This window comes from Amblyomma americanum, chromosome 8, assembly GCF_052857255.1.
Source record: "Amblyomma americanum isolate KBUSLIRL-KWMA chromosome 8, ASM5285725v1, whole genome shotgun sequence".
NCBI classification, from domain to species: Eukaryota; Metazoa; Arthropoda; class Arachnida; order Ixodida; family Ixodidae; genus Amblyomma; species Amblyomma americanum.
Genome location: NC_135504.1, coordinates 95,704,264 through 95,715,691, shown reverse-complemented (window position 1 = coordinate 95,715,691; position 11,428 = coordinate 95,704,264).

Below are 11,428 nucleotides of genomic sequence, written 5' to 3'. Positions count from 1 at the left end.
AGTGGAACAAAACCAGTTTACAGGGAGAAGTGAAAAAATTGGCGCCGGTTTAGCTCTGGTTAAACATGGAGTGACGCGCTAGCTACAGCTGGCCGGGTGGAACTTGTTCAGTTCAATTGCAAAGTCAGACTTTCGCCGCTCCGTTTCTCTGGGCGCTCCATGTTCATCTCGTCCCACTTGACACGGCGCATGCGCACAGCTATTGCAGCTCGGTTTCGCCGGCGCGCCGCGCCGCCAGTTGCAGGAGCTGCTCCTCACCACGTGGCTGGTCACGTGACCAACCAAATGAAGAACCACGTGATCAGCCGCGCCGAAGGCAGCTGCTCCCCACCACGTGACCAACCACGTGACAGCTTGGCGGTGCCGCCACGCAGAGGGCTCGACATGGTACCGTAATGTAGCTATCGCTACAAAACTCAGACGCGAAATGGACTCTGCCATTACAAAATTCTTAAAATAAGGTAGTAATTACGTCTGTTAGTTTTTACTTCAGTCCTGCTTGAAACCAGTACCTACCGCCGATTCGGGGTTGCAGTCCTATCCTTTAAAGGGACCTGGACAGGTAGGCGACAGCAGGGCGAGTCGGAATCAGTCAACTTGATCCAAGAACGACGTTAGTCGAATGATACACGCAACAAGCTTTGCAGCAATTTTGTGCAAGCTGAGAAAAGCTGAGCCTGTTCACGTTCACGCCCCTCATGCAAACGGTTTAGTAACCTCCAAAAAAGAGCAGGCAGAAAGCCTGCATATTTTTTCCTTCAGCGTAGTGTTGAGCTGCGCATTAGCTAGAGCCGGGACTATGTATACAGGTACAGGGCACAACCGGTTTACATAGAGAGTGCTTCGCTTTAATCCGTGGAGTAAATGGCAGCTTTGGGTTTCAGGACAACAGTTATTCTTCCTATCGAGCGTTACACTACCGCTTTTTCAGATGTTTTGTATTCAGGCAAAATTCTCAGAAATGAAAAACGCACCCTTACCTAATGTCTGCGTGCTACTTTTCGCCCAGCTCCAGTGCTGAAGCTTCCTGCGCGTCCGAGTGACCGCGCGAGAGTTGACGTAATTGCCTCTCCTAAATTGTTCTTTTTTCTTTATGGCTGACCTGCGTGGTCTCCGAGTCAATTTTACCCGAAAGCTTTGGCTTTGCTGCATGTCCGGCTCTGTGACATTATTTAGCGGAGGCAATTCCCCTAGCTGGCCGTTCATATCATTTAAATTTGAAGCATGATCCAAATCTCTGGAAATGCGAACTGTCACTACGGCTAGCTCTCCGCCTTTTTTATAGCCGCAGGTATACTTTCCGCATTTCTTCATCGTACTCGGAGTCGGCACAGAAATGGTATTCCTCACTTGTTTACGGAATGGAAATGTTTCGCTCCTTGACCTTTCTGGCTCCACTCCGCGAAGTTGCTATTTCTATTTGCTGCCGCTTTTTCGGCCTTCCCGGCATAAATGAGACAATGCAAGACTCACGGAAAAAGAAAAAAATATTACAATATTGACACGAGGATTGGAAGTAGAAGAAGAAAGAGATAGCAGCCTCTAGAAGTAGACGACGCTGAAGTGTAGGTCCGTTTCTCTGGTGCTCTCGTTCAGCCGCTGCAGTTCCTTTTCAGTGTAACAACTGTTAATCATCTGGTGGAGGTGTGGGGTAGGCTTCCCGACCTGCGTACGCCTACGAGATAAAGACGGCACTCACACCGGTCCATCAGCGCCCAAGCCGCCGCCTCCGCGGTGAGACACCTGAGTTCGGGCCTCTTGACAACCCGACGAGGAAGACGCAGCCTCGACCGACGGTCCCACCGGAAATGGCCACAGACAGTAGGTTCCCGGCGCCTATCCTCTACCACACGCCGCGAACAGCGTCATCTTTCACGGCGACGTGTACGAAGATGCGGAAGACTGGCTGGACACCTTCGAGCGGGTCGCCCGCTACAACGGTTGGAGCGACGACCGTAAGCTCCATAATGTGTATTTTGCGCTCGAGGACTCTGCTAGGACATGGTACGAGAACCACGAGAGCAACCTGTTCACCTGGGAGACATTCGCCAAATCTCATAGCTACATTCCCCAACGCAGACCGCCGGGAGAAAGCTGAAGCTGCGCTTCGCTCCCGTAACCAGCGGACTAACGAAAGCGTCCGCATGTATGTAGAGGACATGACGCGCCTCTTCAAGCGTGCTGACCCATCCATGGCGGAGGAGACGAAGCTTCGCCACCTCATGCGCGGGGTCAAGCAGGAACTTTTCACCGGTCTTGTGCGCAGTCCACTGCGTACTGTTGCCGAATTCCTCACGGAAGCGACTACCATGGAGACGACGCTCCTGCAACGAGCCCGGCAATACAATCGGGATGTAAGCACGCTTGGGCCCGCTGTTTCTTCGATGCCGCTAGGGAGTGATGCGGCCGTTTTACTGGACCTAATCAGGTCGATCGTCGGGAAGGAATTACAAGCCCTCCAGCTGCCTCCCAGCGCGCCGTCTGTTACATCGCTGTCTGAAGTCGTCCGGGACGAGGTACGCCTAGCAGCACAGCAGCAACAACTGCCTGAGATCCCAAGACAGACTGAGGTCAGACCAACCTATGCATCTGTCCTCTGCCGGGCCCCAACGCCAGGCTACGACGTGAATACCACGACTCACGCAGCGCAGCCTGGTCTTTCCCGTGTGTCTGCTCGACCAGCTTATCAGCGGCCACGGAAGTGTGAAGTGTGGCGTCACCGGACCGGCGGCCCCTTTGCTACCATTGTGGTGAGGCGGGACATCTTTACAGGGCCTGCCCGTACCGCCGAGTGGGTTTGCGTGGTTTTGCGCCCGACGACCCTTGCCCCCGGAATGGCGAACGACCATTCGAAATTGAAGCTCATCTGTCGGCCCGTCAGAGGCCTGGGGCATACGGACGCTACGATCCTAGGTCGTCATCTCCGCTGCGTTACGGTTCCCCAAGCCGTCGCCGATACGCCGGCTACCCTGAGCGGCGTTCTCCCAAACCACGCCGCGAAAACCAATTCCAGCGGTCTCCGGAGGCAAGGCTGCTGCTGTCGGGAAAACTGAAGATCCTTCGCCGCCGATATACCGATACGCTGATTCCTTACCGGAGCAGGGTAGCGACAGCATCCGACGCGCTACTTCTGATTTGCGTGTGACGATTGACGGAACTGACACCATCGCTTTACTTGATACTGGGGCTGACTATTCCGTGGTGAGCCACACCGTCGCCCAGGAATTGAACAAAGTTTTGACACCATGGTTGGGCCCTAGCATTCGCACGGCTGGAGGTCACCTCATTAGCCCGGCCGGAAGGTGCACAGCCCGAGTCGGCATCCGCGGTTTCGTCTACGTGGGTGAATTCGTCGTGTTGAGCGAGTGTTCGAGAGATTTGATCCTGGGCCTCGACTTTCTACAGGCAAACGGTGCTGTGATCAATCTACACGAGGCGCGAGTCACATTTTCGACGAAGCAAGCCGTGGTGCACAGTAACACAGAAGGCCCAGGAGTCAACGCTCTGCGTATAGTCGAAGACGACGTAATGCTGCCACCACGGTCCAGGGTGCTGGTGTTAGTGAGGAACGACTCGTTTCACAACTACGAAGGTATTGCGGACAGTCACCCTTCGCTGTTGCTCGAGAAGGGTGTGGCTACAGCGCGCGGTCTTGTTGAACTGAATGACGGCTGTGCGACAGTTTTTCTGACGAATTTCACGAACGAAATTCAGCACCTCGCCAAGGGAACGGCCGTCGCCTTCCTCGACGACGTGGATAGGTTGCCGAATCTGTGCCCCGTACAGGTGAATCTTCAAGACGATGCCGCACCAGGTAACGCCCTTCAGAAGGTTAAAATCAACCCGGAGTTGTCACTTCATCAGAAGAACCTTCTGTCGTCGCTGCTACTTGATTTTAAAGATTGCTTCGCGGCGAGCTCCAAGGTCGGACGTACGCCGGTAGCCAAGCATCGCATTGTCACCGATTCGGCCACGCCATCAGTTTGTCAGCGTCCATACCGCGTTTCGCCTAAAGAGCGCGAAGCTTTTAGGACGCAAGTCGATGAAATGCTTGCAGACGACGTTATACAGCCGTCAACAAGTCCGTGGGCGTCGCCGGTGGTCCTAGTGAAAAAGAAAGACAACACGTTGCGATTCTGTGTTGATTACAGGAAACTGAATAATGTTACCAAAAAGGACGTATACCCACTCCCGAGGATCGATGATGCCCTTGACCGACTCCGGGACGCCAGGTTCTTCTCTTCCTTAGATCTGAAAAGCGGATATTGGCAGATCGAGGTGGACGAGCGAGACCGCGAGAAAACGGCTTTCGTGACACCCGACGGTCTGTACGAATTTAAGGTGCTCCCGTTTGGACTTTGCTCCGCTCCGGCCACATTTCAACGCATGATGGACACTGTTTTAGCTGGTTTGAAGTGGCCGACGTGCCTTGTGTACCTGGTCAATGTGGTCATCTTTTCGTCTAGCTTCGAACAACACTTGCAGCGATTGCGCATTGTCCTTCAAGCTCTTCAGTCTGCACAACTAACGATCAAGCCAGAGAAATGCCATTTCGCCTTCGAGGAGCTCCGTTTCATATGACATGTTGTCAGCGCACAAGGTGTTCTTCCAGACCCCGACAAGACTTCCGCCGTCTCCAGTTTCCCACGCCCAACCGACAAGTAGGCCCTCCGACGTTTTTTGGGCCTCTGCTCGTATTACCGCCGCTTTGTTAAAGATTTTTCTCGCCTTGCTGAGCCATTGACTGCCTTGACTCGAGATGACACACCCTTCGTATGGGGAAGTGCCCAAGACGCAGCCTTCGAGGAAGTCCGCTGCCGCCTTCAAAGTCCACCAATACTAGCTCATTTTAACGAGAATGCAGAGGCTGATGTCCACTTTGACGCCAGCAATGTCGGCCTCGGAGCGATCCTCGTACAGTGGCAGGACGGCGCAGAGCGAGTAATCGCCTACGCGAGCCGCACACTTTCTCGATCGGAACGGAACTATTCGACGACCGAAAAAGAGTGCCTTGCCGTCATCTGGGCTCTGAGTAAGTTTCGACCTTACATCTACGGCCGACCGTTTCGTGTTGTCAGCGATCATCACTCGCTATGCTGGCTGGCCAGCATTCAAGACCCTTCTGGCCGGTTGGCCAGATGGAGCCTCCGTTTACAGGAGTACGACGTTACGGTCGTCTATAAATCGGGTCGGCAGCACCAGGGCGCGGACTGTTTATCACGAGCACACGTGGAACCGGCTACGCAAGACATCCCCGAAGATTGCCCTGTTCTTTGTGCCAATAGCATCTCCCGTATGGCGCAGCTTCAACGAGCAGATTCTGAGTTGGCGCCGCTCGTTAAGTATCTGGAGGGTTTGAATTCTCATGTACCTCGTGTGTTTCGCCGTCGACTACAGACCTTCATTCTGCGTCGTGGAGTCCTCTACAAGCGCAACTTTGACAGCAAAAAAAGAGACGTTTCTGCTTGTTGTGCATCCCAGTTACGCTCCGAAATCTTAAGCGTTTGTCTTGGTGAACCATCCGCCGGCCACTGGGGGTTAGTCGCACACTGGCAAAGATTCGGCTACAGTATTACTGGCCGAATGTACTCCCATCCGTGCGTAGATACGTAACAACATGCCGGGATTGTCAACGGCGCAAATCTCTTCCTCTGAAGCCAGCCGGCTTTCTGCAGCCCATAGCACCACCAAAGACCCCTTTTCAGTAAATTGGCATAGACCTCCTCGGCCCTTTTCCGAAGTCGACCAGAGGAAACCGGTGGATTGCGGTCGCGACAGATTATTTGACCCGATACGCTGAGACCACGTCACTTGCAAACGGTACTGCTGCTGAATTCGCCGACTTCTTCGTCCACAACATAGTCCTGCGTCATGGCGCTCCTGCAGCTATCTTTGCTGACCGTGGAGCTGCATTTACGGCCCGCTTCACTCACGCTGTACTCAAGCTCACGCACACCAGCCATAGACGTACAACAGCCTACCACCTGCAGACAAATGGCTTGGTAGAACGCCTCAACAGGACCTTGACCGACATGCTTTCCATGTATATTGATATCGAGCACAAGACATGGGACGAAATTCTCCCATACGCAACATTCGCGTATAATACCGCGCAGCAAGAGACGACGCAGTTCACTCCGTTCGAATTAGTCTTCGGTCGACAGGTTACCACCCCCCTCGATGCTATGCTACCCGTGGACCCCCCTAAAAGTGAGAGTGAACTTGTTGTCGACGTCGCCACCTATGTTCAGCGCGCGAAAGAAGCACGGCTACTGGCGAGACACCGCATTCACCGTCAGCAGCAGATCGATGCTGACCGCTACAACCTTGGACGCAGCTACGTTACCTACCACCCAGGCGACTATGTGTGGGTTTGGACGCCCGTTCGTCGTCGCGGGCTGTCCGAAAAGTTACTGCGCCGCTACTTCGGCCCTTACCTTGTTGTCCGCCGCCTCAGCGACGTAACGTACGAAGTTGCACCAGCCTCGCCAGCTCGTTCATCGCACAACGGCAAGCGCAGCGACGTTGTGCATGTGGTGCGAATGAAGCCGTATTACGAGCGACCCCCCGAGTGACTTTCCGGCTGCATGTAGTCATATTCCGTGATGTCAGACTCGTGGTGTACCTCTTGAACACTTTTTCTCCCCGCTATTCGGTCTGACAGTAACACCGCATCGGGGCGATGCTCCTGAAGAGGGGGCAGTGGCACGAGGATTGGACGTAGAAGAAGAAAGAGATCGCAGCCTCTTGAAGTAGACGACGCTGAAGTGTAGGTCTGTTTCTCTGGTGCCCTCGTTCAGCCGCTGCAGTTCCTTTTCAGTGTAACAACTGTTACAATATTGCCACTTTTTGTATTGGCGCTGGACATTCTGCTTTGCTTGCAACAAATTTTGATATTTAACAAGCTTCTTCGTCTTTCATGTTCAGCTGTCTTGGATATCGTTTTTCATCTTTAGGCCACTGTGGAATAATTTAATATATTTTATGAATATTTTGATGGCAATGGCACAATCTTCTGGTCCGTGGAGAGATAGTGCTATCTTGAATTGCCCTGCCCGAGTACAATTGCCCGAGTAGCTAAGAGTACCATATAAATCCGATAGGGTGCTTTTTGCAGGAGAAACAGCAGAAGAAATAGTGTCATGAGCAGGTTTCTGCGCATGATGCCTATTGTGTAACCTTATATTATCCAAACAAACTGCCTTGGCAAACAACTCCATGTTGAAAAAATGCGCTTCTCTTAGAATTTCAGGGTATCTACCGCTCTCTGTGCTTGTTACCGTCGTTGAATTCACGATATTTTCACGAAGTGGTGACTGCAGTCCGGAGAGATGAAAGGCTGCGGAAACGGTGTCTAAACGAAACTCTTTATTTGGGATGATTTGCGCCCACAATGGACTGAATCATTCGGGGGCGGCGTAGCAACAAGCATGCTCGGCGGTCGTCGAACAGAATCCCGCCCGTTGTGGGGCATACTCCATGTAAAGCTGATAGCGAACTTTCGAGATAAACAGTACAAAGTTACTAGCACATTTTGGGACAACGTAGAATCAGCTTTGCCTGGATGCGATCAATCCAGATAAATCTGGTCGCGTCTTGTATCGCAAACAAAGCAATAAAGCGCTGCCGGCAGCTTTGAAGAATGAACAAACAACCACAGCAAAGATTCGGGCATTACTCTCCTCTCAAAGAAGCATCGACCCGATTCATTAACACAAACAAGGCGACTTCCAACAAATAAAAAGGATTGTGCGAAAATGGACACATAGTGCGGAAACACAGCTGTAAGCCTGGCCTTCAGCTTTTGAACCTTCAGAGGCTGGCGCTTAACGAAGAAGATGACGAGAAACGCCGAACGCTCCGAAGATCGAGTGGTAAAGTATCTCGGTGTAATATACGACTCTACTCTCTCCTGGCGGCCCCACATTGAGCAAGTTTCTGCAAAAGGAGTTCGGGCCATTGGCATCCTGCGCAGGCTAAAGGTCTCTTTCACGCGCTTGCGTTGCCTGGTTCCCCTTCTAAATTTCTACCTTCACAGATCTGGCCTGCAGCTTCCCCACTGTGCCCTTTTTGTGCCGAACCTGAGACAATAGTTCACTTCCTGCTGTTCTGCCGCCGCTTTTCTCATTTGAGGAAGCGTCTTTTGCAAATTCCATTTTATCAACTGGGCTTGCCTGTGTCTTCCGCGGTTGTTCTTTCCATTGGCGCTTCTTTGCTTGGTCGAAGCGACAGGAGTGTGCGCTCTGCTGTGCAAAATTTTTCTCAAGAAACGCAGCGACTCCCATTCTAATTTCTTTTTCCCGCCCTCAGTCAGTACGACATTGCAACATTACAGGCGTTGTGTACTATTATGCACATTAAGCAATTGTCCCGTCTTTGATCTCCAAGTTAACTGGACCCCTTTCCTTCCCTCTTCCAATCTCTCAGACTACATACTAGTACCACTCCTTTTCCCGTCAAAAATTTCCTGTATCCAGTAATTACCCGCCTGTGTCTTGGCCACTCCCCCGTAGTGGGTATGTGCCAGCAACGTCTGAGGCCTTCCTTCCTTCCTTCCATCGAGCGCCGAACGCTCCGTCCCTCGTGCGTGCTCTGGACTGACCGCTGCCTCTGGTCTGTCTGGACAGTACCGCTGGTTGTTCGCGACGCTGTGCTTTGCAAGACGTTCCTTATTACAAGTGGTGGAGGTGGCAACGATCCCCTCGCCCTGGAGCTTCTCACCCGCGCATTGCCTACCGCCTCTTCAATGCCTGGGACCGTCACCCAAACTGCTTTACCGCTTCCGTCGGTTGTTTGTTGTTCCAGCGTCGCGCGGAAGCGTGACCCCGCCATCTTCAGTGGCACGGATGTGGAAGATTGGTTAGCCTCCTATGAACGCGTAAGCGCATACAATATGCGGGACTATAGCGTCAAGCTCAACAACGTTATCTTTTATTTGAGCGACGTGGCCAATCTCTGGTTTCGAAACCACGAGGCTGACATCTCAAGCAGGGAAGCTCTAAAAACAAGTCTGACAGAAGTCTTTGGCCGTCCCGCAGTGCGAAAGCTTCGCGCCGAGCAATGCTTTCAAAGTCGGGCCAGCAAACCGGAGAAAACTTCTCCAGTTATATAGAAGATGTCGTCGACATCTGCAAGCGTGTCAACCCTTATATGAGCGAGGCTGACAAGATCAGACATATTATGAAAGGCATTGAGGATGATGCCTTCCCGATTCTCGTCGCCAAAGATGCCCAGATTGTCTCCGGTGTCATCGGCTACTGCCAAAGCTTCGATGAGCTGCACAAACAGCGCCTTTCTACCCGGCGTACAGGCTTTTTAGGAGGCCACACTTTCCAGCTTGGCTCTCCCAGGGGATGGTGCTCTGGACAAACAGTCGCTCCTCCAGCGCATCCAGCAGTTTGTACGTGAGGATGTCGAACGCCAGCTATCTTTCTCTACACGCCCGCCTGCACATGCGCCGTCGCTCACTCCCAACCTACAGCGTGTTTCGTGGAGCAGGTCGCTGAAGTCCTGCCACCTCTTCCACAGCCACCCCTGATCACGGCTCCTCTGACGTACACCGATGCCTTGGTGCGGTCGCGGCCCTCACCTGCTGCCCCTGCCTACAGGTCACCTACCCGGCAGTTTGAACTCCAGCGACATGCAACCACACCTTACCGTCCGGTTGCCCGTCCCCGATCAGAGCCGCTGCCACTCAACCCCTGGCGCACACTAGACAACCGGCCTATTTGCTGCGCCTGTGGCGTCGCTGGTCACGTGGCTCGTTTGTGTCGCAGTCGTGACCACCGCCCTTACGATTATAGGCGTAAGCCGACGTACGACCTTCCGCCGTCGTCCTCGCCTGCGTCACACGAGCCGCCTCCGGATTCTTCTTCTCACAGTTACCATCAACGTTCCCACCGCTCGCCGTCTTCTGGCCGCCATTCCCGTTCTCCGATGCTCCACAACCAAACCGCTGTCCACGCGGAAAACTAACGGCCGCAGTCCTCAGGCAAGAACTGCGTCACCAGTGACTCACTCAAGACCTCTTTCTGTGAATGCCAATATCATTACCGTGTTCTTTGAGAGAGTCGCCGTCGAAGCACTTGTTGACACTAGCCGCCGCGGTGGCTGACTGGTTATGGCGCTCAGCTGCTGGCCCGAAAGATGCGGGTTCGATCCCGGCCGCGGAGGTCAAATTTTGATGGAGGCGAAGTTCTAGAGGACGGTGTATTGTGCGATGCCAGTGCATGTTAAAGAACTCCAGGTGGTCAAAATTCCCGGAGCCCTTCACTAAGGCGTCTCTCATAGCCTGAATCGCTTTGGGACGTTAAACCCCCATAAACCAAACCAAACTTGTTGACACTGGCGGAGTCGTTTCCGTTCTTAGTCACACCCTCTGTCGCAGACTAAAAAAAACTGACGACGCCCCTTCCTGCCGTTTCTCTCCGCACCGCCAGCGCTCAGGTCATTCGACCGTTAGCCGCCTGCACCGCCCGCCTGCTCATCGGGAACGTTCCCTACACAATCGAGTTCATCGTCCTCGCCCGCTCCTCTCACGACGTTATCCTTGGTTGGGACTTCCTCTCCTCACATTACGCCGTTATTGACTATGCCCGTGCTCAGCTTGACTTGTCGCCCTACAGTGACGCTTCCTTGGACGTACCCGGTGCTGCTGCCGCTACAGTGGTCGTCTCAGAGGACACAGACGTTCCGTCTTTCTCTTCAGTGCTGGTGCCTCTTTCTTGTGCTGCTCTCTCCGATGCAACTGTCACTTATACCCCCTCTTTACGATGCGCTGACGGGAAGTCTGTTTTGCTGCCTCATTCCGTGCTAAGAAGTGTTCGTGGCTCCAGCGCCATCTATGTGGCCTACCCGTTCTCCTGCCCTACCACTTTTCTCCGTGGCCAATCGCTTGGTAGTGTTGCCTTTCTCGATCCCGCCTCAGCATACCCCCTCGTCGATAGTACGGCCGGGCTTCACGTCAGCGCCATTGCGCCTTTTCCAACCACCAATCAGTCTTCTGTCGATATTTTTCACCGTTCTGTCGACGCTGCCCTGACGTCTACCCAACGAGACCAGCTTGTCGCCGTTCTGCACCAATTTCAAGCTTCGTTTGACTACCAGCAACCTTCTTTGTGCCGCACCACCACTGTAACCCACTGTATTGACACTGGAACCCATGCCCCTTTGTGCCAACGTCCGTACCACGTGTCAGCCGCTGAGCGCCGCCTCATTGACGAGCATGTGACCGATATGCTCAAGCGACACGTGCTACAGCCGTCGCACAACCCGTGGGCATCGCCAGTGGTCCTGGTCAAGAAAAAAGGCTGTTGCATCCGGTTCTGCGTGGACTACCGTCGTCTGAACAAGATTACACGCAAGGACGCTTACTCTCTCCCCCGTATCGACGATGCCCTCGACTGCCTGCAGGGCGCTGATTTCTTCA